The following is a 19,454-nucleotide window of genomic DNA, read 5'->3' as shown; positions in this document are numbered from 1 at the left end:
CATCTTCACAAATTACTGGTACACATCCTCAGACAGTAGGCTGCGACAGCTGAAAAAGATACCACTTCGACTCCTAATTTTCTATATTTTTATTTCATTCTTAACACCTCTTTGCAGCCAATTAGCTTTTTTCCCCTTTTCTTTCTCAGACTATTTTAAATTAGCCCATTTCAGACTGATGAATGAGCCAAGTTACAGCCCGTGAAGGAAGCACTAGCTGAATGCTTAAATGGTGCTCATTGCTAGAGTGCAATGCAACCTATTTTATTCTTAGAGGCAAGCAATGGAATACTCTCTTTTACACATTTTCCAACCAATTTATTTGAGTAAATGTGAGATATATAATGCCCATTACTTAAGATCTAAGACCCTATAGGTAACTAGAAAGCTTTCTGGGTACGTTTTTCATTTTTAAAAATATGTTTAACCTTTTTTAATGAGTCTTGTTGTTTTGTACTTTGGTTTTCTTGGTGTAGATTGCAATTGTTATAAAGATTCACAATGAAAAATAACTAATTTGAAAATTGAATGTGAAGAGAAAAAAAAGTATATTGGTAAACCATTTGTTGACATGCCTCATTAGATATTTTTGCTCTTTCCTATGAGATAACTTCTTTTCGTTGACTGCTGATCCCGCTGGTTAACAGGAGTACAGGCATGCTATTTCTAGTCATTGTTTTCGAATACTGATATCTCGTGTACCCAGCATAGTCTGCAAAGATGTTCACATATTCAAATATTCCAGATAACTAACACATCTCTCTTTAGCAGCAAAGCTACACATTTTGATGGAAATCCTTCTGAAATGTGTCAAACATTACGTTGTTTTTTTATTATTATTATTTTAAACAGGGAGTGCTAAGATAAGTATCTCTTCTCTTGATGACTCAGAGCCATCATTATGAACAGCCATCATTATATTCTGCCACATTATAGTAATGCCTTCATAGGCTTTTGAGGTCCTTTGTCCTTTTCCAAATGCATAGATTGTGGTAGTAGTTCTCTGTCTTCCCCATTTCCTGTCAATGACTATCTTCTAATCTGCTACAGTATTTTAAATACGACAGCCAGAACTGCTGCTGTTTCTTCTTTCCTTTGGAGTAAAACTCATGGGCTTTGTGAAAGAAATTTGCTACTGTAGGGGAAGAGGGAGAATCCCCCTCTGCCCTTTCCCTTAAGGTTCTTATGGCTGGACAAATAATTAACAACACAGGTTAGCAGGAGAAAATAATACCAAGTTTAATAACATGTATACGTGGGGGAAACCAGGGACACTGCGTTTCTCAACACAATAGCAGAGATTCTCGTCTTAAATACCATCTTCAGCTAAAGACAAAGGAGGATGTTGGGGTTGGGGGGAGTCAGTTACAGGAGATTGCCACTACAGCACAGTAAACAGGAGTAAGGTTATTATGCAGATTTAAGGCCTCACCTTCCACATTGATAAGTTTCTAGAAACGAGGTCATCCCCCCTCTTTCCAATACAGAGAGGGAGATACCTTTACAAATGGAGATTTCCCTTATAAATGTAAATGTTTGTCTGGCAACTCCTTGCAGGACCATCCGGAGAATGTGGCCAGAGAGACAGAAACTTTTGATAAGATGGGCTTGTTGGTGCCTTTCCTATTGTAACATCTATTTTACATTATATCACAGCCATCAGATAGAAACTCCTTCCTGGAACAGATCTTCTATGTCAAATTCTTTAGGCAGTTAGTAGGAAGGTCAAATGTCCATCAGAGAAAACAATCAAGGTAAAGAGATATATTTCAGGGAGGCCAAATCTTGATCTCCCACACTACTCTCCAGTAATTTCTGTCTATTTTAGTTCTGTGACCATGTCCTGGAAGGGATTTGTTACCACTAGTCAAATATCTGTTGAAGTAGGCAATTTGGGGATGTTCACTCTGAAAAAAGAGAAATATCAAAGAGCCCACTCCAAACCAGAAACTTCAGAGGTTCCTAGGAAAGTCCTAGTTTGAAAGGAGCAATGTCTTAATTTGAAAAACTCAAGTAAACATAAGGAAATTTTGCTTCCAGAAAGCTTCACAGCATGTCATCCTCCTAGGCTGTGCCCATAGATTTAAACATCATTCCAAAGTCCTTGTATAATAATCTGAGAATTTAATAATATAATATGTTATGGATGTTAATTTATGGTATGAGACTTTTGGTTAATGATCTCAAAGCAAAATAAAAATAATTTCTGATTTATGTATTTATTTCTCTATTCATCTATCTCGGGTATCCAAAGTTCCTAAGAACATTGAATAATTTCATTAACAAAGTTTAATTTTATTTAACTCTTCATACTGAACAGTATTGTCATATGTCACACACACACAATCTATACTGCAGGGCAAGGGTCCACAATTTTTTTTTTCACTAAAGGGCCAAATAGTATATATTTTTGTCTTTGTAGGACATATGCTCTCTGTTATACCTACTCAAATCTGTCGTTGTAGCCATAGATAATCAGTAAATTATCTAAAGCTTTATTTATAGACCCTTAAATTTGAATTTTGTATAATTTTTATGTCATGAAATATTCTTCTTTTTACTTTTTTTCAACCACAAAGCATGCTAACTTTTCTTGGCTAACAGACCACATAAAAACAATCTATGAGCCTGATTTGGCCCGTGGGCCAGTTTGTCTTTCCCTGCTATAGAGGGCTTTACAGCAGTGGAAATGGCATATGAACATGTCAGGGATTTGAGAGGTCTGCACATAACATCAAGCCTCCAGGAAAAGGCTGAAAGTTTTGGTAAATGATTATTTTTAAATATATTGATAATTTTAATGGAAAATCCCAGGATATTTTACAAAGGTTTTGCTTATTTGTTTTTGTTCTGAGTATTGCTTAGACAAGAACTTCTCAAACTTTAATGTGCATGGGAATAATACCTAGGCATCCTGTTAAGAGGCAAACAGGCAAGTCTGATGTGGGGCCTGGGACTCTGCATTTCCAACAGGCTCACAGGTGATGCTAATGTTGCTGGTCCTCCAACCACCCTTTGTGTAGCTAGGACATAGACAACAGCAAAGAAAGCCCAGTTTGACCTGATTAGTGATAATGAGTCTATGCAGAGGACTTTAAATGAATGAAATTTGATGGCTTTAAATGAAATGCATAGCCCTTGAAAAATAAAAGCCAAAAGGTATGAAAAAAAAATAACAACATATTGAAATTATGTAAATGGCTTCACCAAATTAAGAAGAATTGCACTAAAAGCCCAGAATACTTAACTTGCTAAGCACCACATATCCTGGCTATTACCAAAAATATAACTTTCATGCAAACTATATTCATCCTAACTCTTCATATATTTTTCACCTTTCTGGTAGATTATCTAACACCAAAGTAATTAGAAATTCACTAAAAACTATAAAGTATAAGGACTATTAAAAATTGATACATACTCTGTAGGCTTACATGTTGCATTTACTGTATGCACACATAAATATGCAAGTGTGCATGATGTTTAAAATGCCTTTGGTCTGAGAATTTCTAATGTCAAGTTTCAATCCTATGCAAATGAAAGGGGCTGAATACATAAACCTGTCAAAATCATGATTTTAATGGAAATGTCAAGATACTTCTGAAAGCCAATATAATAATCCCTTTTTATGCAGCACTAGGAAAGAGCCTATGATCCTAAAAGAACTAACCTGTCACCCTGCACTATACGTTTCATCCTATTACCATCCTGGGCTCCATTATCTAAATGACCAAGCACTCCTTCAATTCTAGGGCTAAATGATGTCATGACATGACTATCATCATATTTATACCTCATAAAATTAGAAAGGTTATTAAACATAATTTGACCTTTGGCACACTCTAATAGAATCTTGATTTTTGCTGTTTTCTTTCTTTTCCTCCTTTCCTCTCCTTCATTCACTCCCATCTCTCATTTCAGTTCTTTGTACTTTCTTTTTTTTCTTTCAGATAAGCAGTTTCCCACTTACACCGACATCATGTTGCATGACCAAATCTGAGATTTTATAAAAAGTAGTTTTTATTTCAGTGCTTCCTAATTATCCTTCAAAGCTGCCACTCAGGAGAGAGAAGTTACTTGCATTCAAACCTAAATTCAATGCCAAGTACATTTGCCCTTGAAAATTTTCTAAAGCACTGGGTGATGTGGGGTCCGAGGTGTCTCGCTGTTTTGTGGTTACTATTGTCTTGATCTAGCTGGTACTGCAGTACGGAAGGCTATTAGCTATGCTTATCTTTGTTAGTTGGCCCTGATCAAAACATATTCAAGGAACAGATGCTTTAACATGGGCAAAGTTCATGTATTTGGTGTGTTGGACAATTGAGAAGGAAAAAGTATTAGCTGGAACCTTTATAGACTCCTACGCTGTATAACCACCTTCCCTCTAGCATTTTAAAGGTACTTTTAAATCAATTAAAGAGAAACAATTATATTTTGTAAGTGCTTTGAAATAAGGGCAATGAGCTTCTTTCTTCTTGTATATATATGTGTGTGTGTGTGTGTGTGTGTATATATATATATATATATATATTCACTTCTTTGGAGTTCAATGTTAATGTGTCTTGTCCTGAATGTAAGTGGCTCTATAATATACCAAAAACATTGCTATTCCAAAGCCTTCTCAACACAGAATCTTAACTTTCAATCTCCTCTAGCGTGTTGGTTAGTTTTTAGCATTCTCTAAGCTTCCTTGTTAGGGTCCCTGATGACAATGGCTTCCAACTGCAGAGACGTTTTCACAATTAATTTTCCATTCAAGAAAGTATCTCTAACACTCAACTCACAGCTTACTGTTCTCAGTTTGATTTATTATGTCATTTATTTACACTCAGTAGCTATTTATTGAATACCTACTACGTGGTGAAAACACACAGTCTCCGCTTTCGAGAATTTGTAGTCTGCCGGGTATATAGGCAAGAGAATGGATAATAAAATTATGATGTGATATGCTAGCTTTTGAATCCATGAATCAATCAATATATATTTATGAAATGAAAACTAGGGAAAATCAAGACTTTATTAGATGTAGATGTGGATGTGGGTATAAATACAGACTCAAATAGAGTTATTGGTCACAAAGAGATTGAAAACTAGTAGGAGAAAAAATAATAATATAAAGAGCAAACCTTGTTACAAGATATTATATGACAACTGTCATATATTCTTATTAGAGGCAGAAAGTCCATTGGAAATTAATCCTTCTCCAGTAAGAATTCTTTTCATACCTTTTGTTCAATATTGGTAATAATATTTTATTCTTTCTTCCATATTTGCTTGATCACAGCATGAATAATTTATCTCCTTATGCATTTTATTTTAGGAACTGACCACAGAAATCACTCTGTTTCTTTGGTCTTTATGTCCTTTCTTTAATTTGCCTCTGTTTTTGTGTAGAGTGATTGTATTTGTCTATTGAGGCTGCCATTACAGAATACCATAGATTTCATGGTTTAAAAAATAGAAATTTATTTTTTCTCAGTTCTGGAGGCTACAAGCCCCAGATCAAGGTGTCAGTTGATTCAGTTTCTGGTGAGGACTCTCCTCAGGGTTTGTAGATGTCCTCACATGGCCTTTCCTTCTTGGTATGTGTGTGCAGAGAGAGAGCGCATGCTTGTGTTTCTTCTTGAAAGGACACTAATCCTATGGAATCAGGGACCTACCCTTATGACCTCATTTTACCTTAATTACTTCCTTAGAGACCCCATCTCCAAATACAGCCACACAGGGGGTTATAGCTTCAAGATATGGATTTGGGAGGTATAGAAACATTCAGTCTATAACAATGATCAAAATGATTAGCTAACTATTTGCTTAACATTTATAGTCTCAATAATTAAACTTCCCAGAAACAAAACACTATGTCATATTTCAGTTTTGTGTTTCAGTTACATATAGGCCGGTTGCTGACAATTAATACATACTCTGGTAGATAAAAATACTAATTATTAAAAGCAAAGCGTATACCATGCAGCAATGTCTGAAGAATATGAATCTCTAAGTCAATAAAAATCACAGATATGTGTTATGTCATTTTACCAATGAGGAAAAACTAAGCAAGCAATTTGTCTTCTGTATTGACAGAAACTAAAATACATATTTTTATAAATACATATTCATTAAATATATTGGGTTTTGCCTCATTCTACATAATTTGCATAAAGTATATTCTTGTTAAAGTTCAAACTTGGGTTAATGCTTGATGTGTGAAGTTATCCAATTCATATTCAGTTATTTCACAGCTTTGTACTTCTAATCAAATAACAACGGTCTTATCTAAGCTAAGAAAATGGCTATCATTCACAAAAGAACTAGAAACACACTTCATATCAAGATGGTACTATTTATTTTTCTATGTGGGATCATAGTCTCTGTTTAGACTTTAGCCATAACAAACACACACCCGCACACACATACACACTCTTTGCCAAAGGGCTGATTTCTTATTGCACTTTAAAAATATATCTAATCTACTTGAGATCAACAATCTAAAGAGGCTTATGCACCCCTATGTTCATCGCAGCATTATTCACTATAGCCAAGACGTGGAAGCAGCCCAAGTGTCCAACAACAGATGATTAGATAAAGAAGATGTGGTATATATATACCATGGAATACTACTCAGCCATCAAAAAAGACAAAATCGTCCCATTTGCAACAACATGGGTGGACCTGGAGGGTATTATGTTAAGTGAAATAAGCCAGACAGAGAAAGACAAACACTGTATGACCTCTCTCATATGTGGAATATAAACTAACACATGGACAGAGAAAACAGTTTAGTGGTTACCAGAGGGAAGGGGGTTGGGGGGTGGGCAGAAGGGGTGAAGGGGCGCATTTATATGGTGACTGACAAATAACAATGTACAACTGGAGTCTCACAATGATATAAACTATTAGGACATCAATAAAAAATACGTATCTAATCTTAATATGCTGGGAAAACAACAACCACAAAAACAAAAAATGAGAGCATGAGTACATTGTTTCTTCTATAAAAAAGCATGGAGTATTGTGGGCTACCCAATTAGTCTTTATGTCTCCTGTCTCTCTGCTTTGTAATTTATCCACTGTATTTATTCCAAATTAGTCATCCTATAACACTGTTGTGGGTTTTTTTTGCTTTTTCTATTGTGTTAAAATACACATAACAAAATTTACCATCTTAACCATTTTTAAGTGTACAGTTCAGTGGTATTAAATACATTCAGATTGTTGCACAGCCATTTCTACCATCCATCCCCATAACTTTTTTCATCTTGTAAAACTGAAAATCTATACCCGTTAAACAATAACTCCACATTCTCCCCTAGCCCCAGCCCCTGGAAACCATCATTCTATGTTCTGTCTCTATGATTTTGTCTACTCTGAGTACCTCACACAAGTAGAAGCACATAGTATTTGTCTTTTTGTGACTAGCTCATTTCACTTAGCATAATGTCCTCAAGGTTCATTCATGTTGTAGCATGTTACAGAATTTCCTTCCTTTTTAAGGCTGAATAATATTCCATTGTATGTATATACCACATTTTGCTTATCCATTCATCCACTGATGGACACTTATGTTGCTTCTACATTTTAGCTATTGTGAATAATGCTGCTATGAACATGGGTGTACAAATATCTCTTCAAGAACTTGCTTTCAATTCTTTTGGATATATACCCAGAAGTGGAATTGCTGGGTCATATGGAAATGCTCTTTTTAATTTTTTGAGGGACCTCTATACTGTGTTACACAGTGGCTATACCATTTTATATTCTCATCAAAAGTGCACAAGAGGTCCAATTTCTCCACATCCTCACCAACACTTGTTGTTTTCTGTTTTTCTGATAGTAGCCACTCTAATGGGTGTGAGATGGTTATAACATTGCTTTTTATCACATTACTCTATTGCTCAAAATCCTTCCATGGCTCCCCATTACCTTCAGGTAAACTATAAATTCGTAGCTTTTATATACTGTGAACAGCAAATCTTTTGGAGTTAAATCCCCCTACTGCTACACATAAAGCCCCTGCAATCTTATTGGTTTCCTCATTATTTCATAAACTTTATATATATATTTCCTCTTATGTGTGTGTTATTATTTGCAAACTTTCTTCCAAGTGACACACGTTTCTTTTCACTTTACCCAGTGTTTATCTAGGGAACAATATTGCCATTTGGGGCAGAACAATTTTTTCTCTGCAGAATTTTCCTTCAGCTTTATAGAGCATTAAGAACCCATGGTCCGGGGCTGGCCCAGTGGCGCAAGCAGTTAAGTGCACACGATCCGCTGCGGTGGCCTGGGGTTCGCCGGATCGGATACCGGGCGCGCACCGACGCACCGCTTGGCAAGCCATGCTGTGGCGGCATCCCATATAAAGTGGAGGAAGATGGGCATGGATGTTAGCCCAGGGCCAGTCTTCCTCAGCAAAAAAAAAAAAAAAAAAAAAGAGGAGGATTGGCAGACGTTAGCACAGAGCTGATCTTCCTCACACACACACACACAAAAAGGAATCCATGGTCCTCCACCCATTTTCAAGCACCACTATTCAGGACTCTTTTGGTAATAAGTAGCAAAAAACCTCAATCAACCTGGCTTAAGTAAATAAGTGAGTGTATTAGCCAATGAAATTGAAAAATTCAGGGGAAAGTTTATGACTTTGGGTACATATGGACTTAGAAATGTCTAAAAGACTTGTTTTTACTCTGTATAACTGTTCTACTCTCCAGTATATTTGGAGATGAGCCTCCTCCTCTGCTGGCTTTCAGTAGTATCAGATTTACATCCTCATAGCTCTATTTCAAGCAGAGAAGACCATCGCTCTTTCCCAAATACTCAAGCAGAAGTTCCATTTAGATTCTGCATTGTCTTGGCTGGGGTCATGATCCTTTATAAAGGTATCACTATGGCCCGAGAAACATAATATTCTTTTGCACACTCCTCAAACCTAGGGTAGGATACGGACTACCATTTGGAGAGAAGCGGTTCACCAAAGGAATATAAGGTACTGTTACCAGAAGAAAGAATAATGAATGTTAGGCAACAAAATAACAGCAAGAAGTGTCCTATAAAAAATACTAATTGCTTAATCTTAGGCATAGAATTTCAATTCTGAGCCTCTTCTCCAAATCTATAAAATGTAAATAACTATAACTACCTTGTAGGTAGATAGTGTAAGATTCAACTTGGAAGTATCTCATATAAGACCTAGAACATCTGTTTTTAAAACATGTCTCATTCCCTTTGCATTCCCCTGTAAGGTGCTAGTCAGGGTTGATTTTTAAAATATTTAACAATTTGTAGGCATGAGCCCAATCTATTTGGGTCGGGGAACCTGATCTGTCAAAATGGAACTCAGCCAGTACACCACACCATCATATACCGCCGCTTATCGGCTTTGTCGTAGTAAAATCCTTCAGGATTACTTCTCTCTGCACTCATCTCTCTCTATCCTTCTAACCCATGGTGGAACTTCTAGTGATTTCAGTCTAAAATCTTTTGTTACCAATGACTGCTTTTATTATCCCTACCCCCTCTGCATTTCATAATTTTAACTATTTTGCATATATGATACTTGCATTGATTCTGTAAAACCTGTTTTTAATCATTCAGTTCTTGTTTTGAATAATGAAAGACATGTGCCAGTTAGAGCTATATGAACGCCTAGTTCCTATAATTCCTGCCTAAAACAATGGCATGCACAGAAGATAACCTGCACTCATTATAGTTCATAGACCAGAGAGGCATTGAGAGGCTCTGGTTGAAAATGGCCGTGTGTGTGGAGCTGCACACGTTAAACCCATTCACTCCTCAGTGTTCCAATGGCCTCTGTGCACATGGCTGGAAAACTATTGATGCTGTATAAAGATTATGCTTTTTAGAGTCAGATTCCCAGCTTAGCACTAATGAGCTGTGTGACTTTGGGCAAGTTTCTTCACCTCATTGATCCTCAATTTCTTCATCTATAAAATAGAAATTATAATCCCTACTTTTCCGGGAGAATATGAGAATTAGAAATCTATCTACCAAAATTCCTGACAAGTTACCATTCAGAAAATGAATCTTCACATTTTATGAAAATAATGGTTTTTATGACATCTCTACTACCTTTGTTGGTTAGTTAGCCATTACCTCTGTGTCATTCTTGCCACCTCAGTTTATTGGGAAACTTTTTGTGTCCATAAGTTCTTATTCTCTGCTTTGCCTACTACAATGCTATACAAAGGTTAAGGTATGAGTGAATGAATGCATGAATGAATGATAAGTTTGTTAAGTAGACCTTTGAAAATGAGAATGGAAATGATTTGGGGAATCTTATGTGGGACAGATAAAGCCGTGAGAAATTTTTTTACACCTAAGCATAAGGTTTTTCTCCACACACACACACAAAAATCAGATTTTTATCAGAATCTCAAAAAATAAGTTACACCTAATTTTCAAATTTTTTATAATTTCAGACAAAACTGATATTTTTACTAAAGCCTATTTAATGCTAAGTCTTCATAATAGATTCTGGTATGTCAGAAAGAGGTTTGAAATAGGAGCCAGAAATGAGAGTCTGAGTTTGCCGTTTCAATTCAGCATTTTCAACTTCAAAACAAGGTGGTTGGACTAGGTAATCTTTCTGATTCCATTATTCATAGATTCTGTGATCCTTTGCCAAGATATTGAAAGTATTTTTCAATGCATTTCCAAGTGGACACGCTCGGTGGAAAACAGAACATTCTCAAAATATATCAGAATCAGAGCAACATTTCTATGATCCAAACAAAGGCAGACAAGGGCTACTATTCTCTGGAGCTCATATTCTATGGAAATAAAAGTAAGCAAAAAATATAATATATGGAGAACATAAATCAGGACAATGTGATAAAGAGTGAGTGGCAATGAATTAGTTGAATGGTCCAGGAAAGTCTTTCTGAGGATGAGAAATCTGAGCTATGCCTGGAAAGAGAAAAACGGTCCAACTAGGCAAAGATTGATGGTGGGAAGGAGCATTGCAGAAGGACCTATAAGTGCCAAGTCCTGGAGGCTGACCGAGCTTAGCATGTTAGAGCCAGAGAGCGAGAAGACTATTTGGAGTACAGTAAGGTAAGGGACAGTGGTGGGAAAATATCTGGAATGAGTTTGACAGTAACTAGATCATAGAGAGATCACAGAGCTGTAAGAGTTTAGATTTTGGATTTTATTCTAAGTGCTTTGGGAAGTAATGGCATCAGATTTATGTTATAAAGCCCTGCTATGTGAAAAATTCCCATTCCTAAAAGCTAGAAATTTTTTTTAATGATGAGGTCCTGATTCAAATAAAAAGAAACTATTGTAAAAGGATGATGGTATTAAACATCTCTTCCAAGTATCTGCAGCTATTTTATTCACACACCCTGATCAGTACTCAAAGAACAGTTTATAATGTCGTTTAAATGAGTCAGTTCCTGGCTGGCATAACCATTGCCGGCATGTTCATGCGTTCCCGTTGTTTTTTAAACTGCGTTTTACACCAGGGGAAATTGCACACAGTAAATGTCAAGGATTCACTAGGGGCATTACAGTTTCTGAGGCATGAAGCTAATACATATTTGTCTCATTACTGTCAGCCGATCAACTTTATTCCGCGATGGCAAGGGCTCATAGCTCATAGGAGATGTAGTTACAAATGACCTTTGGGAGGTCGTGGGGACCACAACTTCCAAAATTCACAATAGTGTCATGTCATTACTAAAAAACTAGGGAAATGATATTCACAGACTTTTTGATATTTGACTTCCTCATAGAAACAGGTGTGTGTGGGGGGGGGGGGAAGGGTCACATTTTTCAACTCTGATTCATCAAACCTTAAATTGAAGACAACATACAGCGTTTGAGTGGGCAGCTTAACCCACTCCTGTGGTTTCCGTATTGCCCAACAATTTTCCTGAGGTAAACATGTTTTGCAGGTTCATCAGGCTGTTAATGGTCTTGTGCTTGAATAATTCCAAAAGACAGAGGGAAAGAAAATCCTGATTTCTTGGTGAGGGCAATTATGCAGTATGGGAATCAGATTTTTTTTTTTCATCTGATCTATGTAGGTTTATTCTTCATATTTTTAGTCAGATATCGTGATTTTGGGGAATAGATTATTTTGTTTTCTTATTGTGTTTTCATTTTATTTGAAACTACAATTCTCAGTCTTCTACAAGGGATTTAGTGGTAAAAAGCATGTATAGGTAACTTTTCTTAGTTTTGCTAGAATATATTCATAATCATAGGGTTTATATATCATGAGCTTTCAATGAATAATCATTGGTGATGGGTAGGTGACTTATAAATAGCGTGAAGAATATCTTTAACTGCTTCTGTTCAATTCTATCCCATCTAAATACAGTGCTAAGGAACTTTCCCTCTATCCCATGCCCTCCTCTTTGGCCATGGCTCCACCAACTATATTGGGGAGATTTTAGGCAGGGATATTTACAAATTTACCAGCATTTACCAGTATTCATGTTGTAAATATTCTACCATGACTGATAACAAGTGGCTTCCAAGATTTCTGAAAATTTTACAATCATAAGGTAGGCAGAAGGGATAAGAAAAAAATCTGGCAGTATTACTCCTCAAAAAAGTCCCAGGGCAAATTTCACGCAGCTGTGGAGGGGAATGCTCCCAAAGGACAGGTAAAGGGAAGGACAACTAGTATGACCTGGAGCACAGGCAGAATGAGAGAGATCCCTTGAATGGTAAAGGATTCACTCTGGGTATTGGAGAGGTTTCTTTGTAGCTTCCTGTTGGTGACTCAGGAGTTCCCGCTCAGGCAGGGGCTGGGCAGTCTCTTAAAGCCAACTCCGCTGTGGTCCATCCAAGGCTAAGTGGCTGCACTGGCCTCCTTTCTCATGTCCCCCCCTCTGTCTTCCTGTGTCACAACCATTTACTATCGTGTCAATTATTGTTTACAGTTAAGTTTTTGCCTCATTCTTTCAGAATGAGACCTCAACTACCATCATCTCCCCTAAAATAATATGCAAGTGCTTGCAAATTAAAATACTCAGTTTTTCACAGGTATTTCCAATATAGACTTAAAGGGCCTACTTTTGGAAGCCTAAACCTCATTATTGACTCATCTTTCTCTTCCTTTCTGTCTGTGTCAATCCTGTTCTTTCCTGAGCAAAAGATGACTGTGACCAAATAGGAAAATTTTCATATAAAGGAAAGGGGAGAGGAAGACCACATCATTTGATATTCCAAGATAACATCTTGTTACTAGTAAAAAGTTGGGAATCCAGATCTTCCATATGTTTTAAATGTAATGTTTTGACCCACTGTCAGAGAAAAATGGGCTTAAATCTTACATAACTAGACATCAGAATAATGACGCCACTCACTGAAGAGCTACCTTACCTTAACCAAAATTTAGTTTATGTTTTACAGGAAAAGCAGATCCCTGACATGCCATCAATCATGGTTCTGGGACTCACAGCCACCATCACTAATCGATGCCAACGGTACTTCTTACTGAGCTAGGACTCAGTCTCAGATACTTTCTCAACACATTAGCCACTATAAACCTCTTGAATTGGGCACTGGGTATAAAAGTATGTGGCAGGTCTAAACCAACATATATATAGACACTTTTCTTATAGTAAGGAATTAGTCCTGTCTTAAGGTCCATAAGAAAGCACTTCATTTTGTGTGCTATTTTGTGGTCCACATAAAAAAATCTACAGTAGTAAAAATATGTCATGTATAAAAATATGGCAGGTATTCAGATACCTAAGTCTGGATTTTCAAATGGAATAAATAAATACCCAGTGATCTTGATAGATATTCACAGTGAGATAAATGATGGAATATTTCTTATGTAACTTCATTTTTCCTCAGAACTCTAATACTCAGAGTTATTACCAAATGTTCTTTTTGGGCAGTTCAAAATCTTATCAAAGAGATGCCTATCTATGTATCAATAAATGTAGTGCTTGCTAGTTAACAGTTTTAGCCTGAGAACCAATGATTGGTATTGGGATTATAGTATTTAATGGTTTTCAGATAAATGCTGGTTAAATTCATTGTTCTTCAAAAAGCTGTAGCTAATCGAGAACCCAACTTTATATCTACCCCTTTGGCCATAACTATAAAGAAGTTAAACATGTGAAAGTCAATAAAAATATTGAAGGGCATTATATATATAGTTCAATGTGCTTTCACCACACTGAAATAAATATAGATCCCATTTTGATGTTTATCTCAAATCAGTTTCTTTGAAGTTTATTCCTGTGATTAGTAATCACAACCCAAGGAAAGTTGTTTCCATGTAATCCTTCTATTAATTAATGTGAAAGAGGCAAAAACAATGATGATTACATGTGCATATTTCCCAGAAGTTGAATGCATATGATTTCCAACCAAATAAACTGTAATATGCGTAAATCAAAAAACACAGAGATGTGCCTGCATAATGCCAAGAATGTGACTTTTTTTAAAGTTTCAGTTGAATAACATTATTTAGATTTTTAAAAATTCAGTGTGGAGTGGAGGGAAGATGGCCTAGGATACAGGAAGGTAATTCAGTTTGGCTGTTTTAACTTAGCAGAGAAAGTTCTGCTCTCTGCTCCATGGACTCATTCTAGGACCCAAGATAACAGTAGTTCGTCATTCTCAAAAGATGACTTCTTAGATAACTCCATTCTATTGTCATGTAGTCAGCAGGAAGTGTGAGAGATTATGGAGGAGTGCTCCGGGAAGGTTTCCTGGGCCAGGCCATTAACTAGTGGACATCACATTGACTCACATTTCCTTGGGGAGAACTTAGTCATATGGCCACACCTAACTGCAAGGAAGGCTGGTAAATGTGGTTAGTGTAACTTGAGCCTTATGCCCAACTACTAAGAAAGAAAGAGATGACATTGTGGTCAACAGTAGTTCTGCCGTTGGATGGTAGAGAGACTAGATGGGAAATTAGGTAAAATCTGCTTAACTTTGTTAACTAGTCCTTTCCAAACTTAGTTCACCATTGAATCTCCTTTAGAAGACACCTGTTAAAAGATTTTTAAAGGAATACTGACCTAGGGCAAAAATTTTACTCTATATCATGCCCTTAATGTAGTTGCAATTTCTCTGAAAATTTATGTGATGAAGCAAAACCCGTGCATTACGGTATTAGAATTTCTGCATTTGTATATTCCAATGCATGAGTGTCACTTTCACCCCTCTGGTTTGGACAGCTTTGGCATTAAGTTGCTTTAGGAATCACTCACTCCCTTATTTTCATCCGGAGCTTTCACACAATATAGATAGATACTTTTTCTTACTATCCGCCAAAAATAACAGCACTGAAAAAATGACAGAACACGTTTTATGAAGGCATAATATAACCCACTGCTGGGAACATGTCACTCGAGGCAAAAGCAGTTAGATCTGCCGGCTGGATGCTCTTCTGATGTTTCTCCTTAAATAACTTCATTATTCAATGAGAAACATTTTAATTATTTAAGTGACATAAAAGATGAGGTTGTAGTATTTATATCTAGGTTGTGTTTACTGATTTTAAGTCTTTTTGTCTATTTATATCGGAGTTGTAAGCACTTACCCAACTCCATCTGGTGGGGAATCTCCCTCCATATTTAGAGAAATAAAAAGTTTCTACGCCCTGAAAGTTTCTGTGTTTTCCCAACAGGGTCCCTGTGATAACTCTTTGGCTGCCAAATGTGGTCCTGGCTTTCTTAAAAGATCTTTGCTCCTTACTTTTGCAAAAGCTTTTACTTTTGTTACTAACGCTCATATGTGGTGCAATTTACTGATGATGGATTTTTCCCCCACCAATGTGATATACAATCATTAGAGATTCCTCTCATCACAATAATAGAAGTAACAGTAATTAATCAATGTCCTTTTCATTACCTCTACTTACTTAGTGTGCCTTCTGTATTAGGCAATAGAGAGTTTCATTTACATAATTTCACAGCAATGCTGAAATAGAAATTATAATATCCATGTCATAGATGAGGAAACTGAGGAAATACGCCCAATATTAAAACAGCAGTAGCAACGATAGAAGCAAAAGTTGAAATGTTTTTGAATGTTAGAGTCAGGATTCTCTGACTGTTTTGAATGTTTTGAATGTTAGAGTCAGGATTCTCTGACTGGTTTGAATGTTAGAGTCAGGATTCTAACAGAGGTCTGATTAACTTCCGATTAGGTGCTTTCTTTTTGTGTTACCCCATGCTCTCTCTATGCAGAGATGATGGATTTGAAAGCACTGCCACGCCCTTCTTTCCTCACACCTACAATCTATACATAAAGGTTTTGATTCTTACAATTGTAAATTGATCTGAGACTATGAAGTAGTGAAACCTTGAACTCAAATTAGCAGTTTTTATATAACATGGAAAACAGCCTAGAGGAGAAGAAGGGAATGAGAATGCCCCCCATCACCTGAGTGATCTGAAAGAGATCAGGGTCACCTTTAGCATTCACAGCCACTGAAGAGCTCTCAGCAGGGACCTTACCCTTAGGGATAACAGGCTGCACTCTAGGGGCTCCACATACCTTACATTCCCTGAAGTTGTGGGTAGCAAAACTCACACAATCGGATGCAGGCATCGTGTTTATAAGTCACTAATGGGCCAAAGGTGTGGCCAAGAATTGTGTCAGGAAAAATAGGAAAAAAAAAAAGTAAAATGAGAAAAAGGTTAACAGAAAGAAAGAACAAAATTAAGAAAGCTCTATTAAAAATATAACTAAAATCTGTATGTACTGACCAACAGATATGTAGATAATTAGTTGAGAGATAAAGGAAGAATAAAAGAAAGGAGAGGAGAGAGGGAGGAAAACGACAGGATAGGATGGAATATACTTCTATGGTTTCCTTGTCCTTATTATACATGTAAAAGTTAGTTGATTTCCCATCTTACATGTACCAGTTACAGTTATTTTATTGCAAGCAGCAAAAAGTGAGTAATGGTTAATGTAAGAAAAAGTAATAAAGGAGATGATGAGAGAAGGCTGTAGGGTAGTTTGATAGCTCAGCAAAAGGAAGGAACAATGGTTCATAACACATCTGGAGTAGAAAAGCTCCTGGACTCTGGCAAATGAAGACCAATGAGTAGTCTCTTCAAGTTGCTGACATTGAGATGAATTCATTTCAACCATTTTCTGTCCTGAGCCGTTCAATTAAAGATGCAAATATCCTTGAGTATTTCATAGGTGTAGCCCTGCCCAGGTCACAGGTCCATCACTTGGCAAGGAACAGGGAGAGGAGGCAATGCACGTTGATTGGCATTCCAACAAAGCTCTACACAGAGCTTTTAAAGTGGAATCCTGGTAGTAGTATGAGAAAAAGGGTGAATAGATGCTGGGCGGGCACTGCCAACTGAGATCTCCCATACCACACAGCTGTGCCAAGTCCAAAGATCTCCTCAGTTTTCCAACAATTCCTAGGACATTTGATTGATAGTTCCAACATCAAAGAGAAATTACACCGGATGCTTGTTAAAAATGCCAAAGAAGATTTTATTCAAGACTATTGCAGTAGAATAGAGAGGTTGAATTCAACTCCTGTGAAACACAAGTGGGAGAGTTTTTAAGCACTGGGGTAAGCCAATGGGAAAGTACTGGAGGTCTTTAGGTGGGAGGTTAGTCAATGTGATCAGGCCATATGTATTTGCTAATTGGTGCTCCTTGAAGTTAGGTTCTTACCCTTCCACAGAGACTGGGAGAAGGGTAGGAGACTGTCTTTCTTGATGATTACATTTCAAAGGGATAGATCCCAAGTCTTGAGAAAGACATTCCTGGGTTATAAAGCTGGCAAGAGACTGGGCGGAGATTTACGTCTCGAAGGGGCAGAGAAGAATTTACACTTGAATGTTTTCTCAAGTAAATCCTCTAAGAAAAGGGAGGTCAAGGACCTAGAGTCAGAAAGAAATCTGTCTAAAGTTTAATCAACCTGAGGGAAATGTTCAAGTGTTCTTCGTCAGTAATTGTACACTCGGTTGATGACAACTTATCACTGTTGCTTCCAAGTCCTGCTACAGCGCTTCTCCAGCTGTTTTACTGCCCCTGCAGGCTGCTGCAGCTCCCTCTGGTCCTCTTCTCTCAAAACAGGAGAGAAGCCTCCCATTTATCATTCTCCAGAGCAGCAATAACACACAAAATGCTGGTGTATGAGACTCTTGTGGAAGACCTGCAGATAAAGGCAGGGAATTACAGCGTATGAGAGGGAACAACTTAAAATTGATATCAGACACCAAGGCTTTTGAAATTACCCCCCCATTACCCTTTCCAAGAAACTTTTCTGAGGCTCTATGATGTTAGAGCCCAGTCAGCTACCTCCTTGTTCAGCACCCACTTATCCCCTCAAAACCCTTCGTTCTCTTGCTTCTTTGAATCCCAAGCCTTCTCTTTGTCCCAACATTCTCCTTCTCAAGCCTCCAGGGAAAAAGTGGGAAATTCTCATTTCATTATTATGCAAAGCAAATTGGCCTCTCTTTGTTTTAACCTCTCCAAGCCTGGCTAAACCTTTGGACTTATCCGTGCATATTCAAATGAGAAGTTTCCTAAACAAAAGAGCTTTCCAATCTGCTTTCCACATTTAAAAGACTATCATAAGTTTCCAAGTTATATTTCTTTTACATGCCTCAGATCAAATTCTTATGCCAGGTTCAAAATCAGAGTACCAGTGCTTTAATCTCAGAGTGTTAAGGGGGAAATGGGAAGAAAAAAGGCAATAGAAATTTTAGTTTCTCCTTCTGCCCCGAAAAAGGTAGAGGACTTATTTATTTATTTATTTTTAATCTGAAAGAAGGAGGGAGAAAGAGAGACAGACAAACACTAAGGTAGACGGAGAGAGAAACTCTTCAAACCAAAATAATTATAATGGACGTAACCACTGTAATTTTAAGACTTTTGAAAAATTGATTTTTTTCTACTTAGTTACCTGTACATTTTAAATTTTTATATTTATTGTTTTCATAATTGAAAAGAATATAAATCAAGTCAAGAAAGGATGCAAAGTAAAGATAGAAATAGGGTGCTCAAAAAATGATACTGTCATTGATATATAGACAGACATAAAACAATTGACAATCACTCGCTGGCATCTAAATCATAGAATTCTGGACATTAAGTAGTCTGGGAAGATTATTGTCTGAGCAAGTGACTGAATAATAACCTAAAAAAATATATTTAAAAAGCATATTATAGAAAGTACCACAGAACTATTTTCTACCTTTACAAAGTGGAAAAGATTCAGAGCAAAAAAAAAAAAAAGGCTTACATCACAGCAAATATTCCTAACAAACAAAGAACATAGCTAAGATATGGGTGTAAAAGACCTTACTGCTTGTGATATCGCTGATACCAGAGGGTGCAAAAAGTTGTTCTATAGGCCATATCTGGTCTGTAGGGATACTTAATTTGCTATGCAATTAATAAAAACTGTTAAATTATATTCTTAAGAGTAAAAAACATTCATAAAATAAAGATCCAGATATTTCTTTTTTTAGTTG

Source organism: Ceratotherium simum, chromosome 4 (genome assembly GCF_057802395.1).
Source record: "Ceratotherium simum simum isolate JZ-2026a chromosome 4, ASM5780239v1, whole genome shotgun sequence".
NCBI classification, from domain to species: Eukaryota; Metazoa; Chordata; class Mammalia; order Perissodactyla; family Rhinocerotidae; genus Ceratotherium; species Ceratotherium simum.
The sequence above is the reverse complement of the archived record's forward strand: the minus strand, read 5'-3'. Positions refer to the sequence as shown.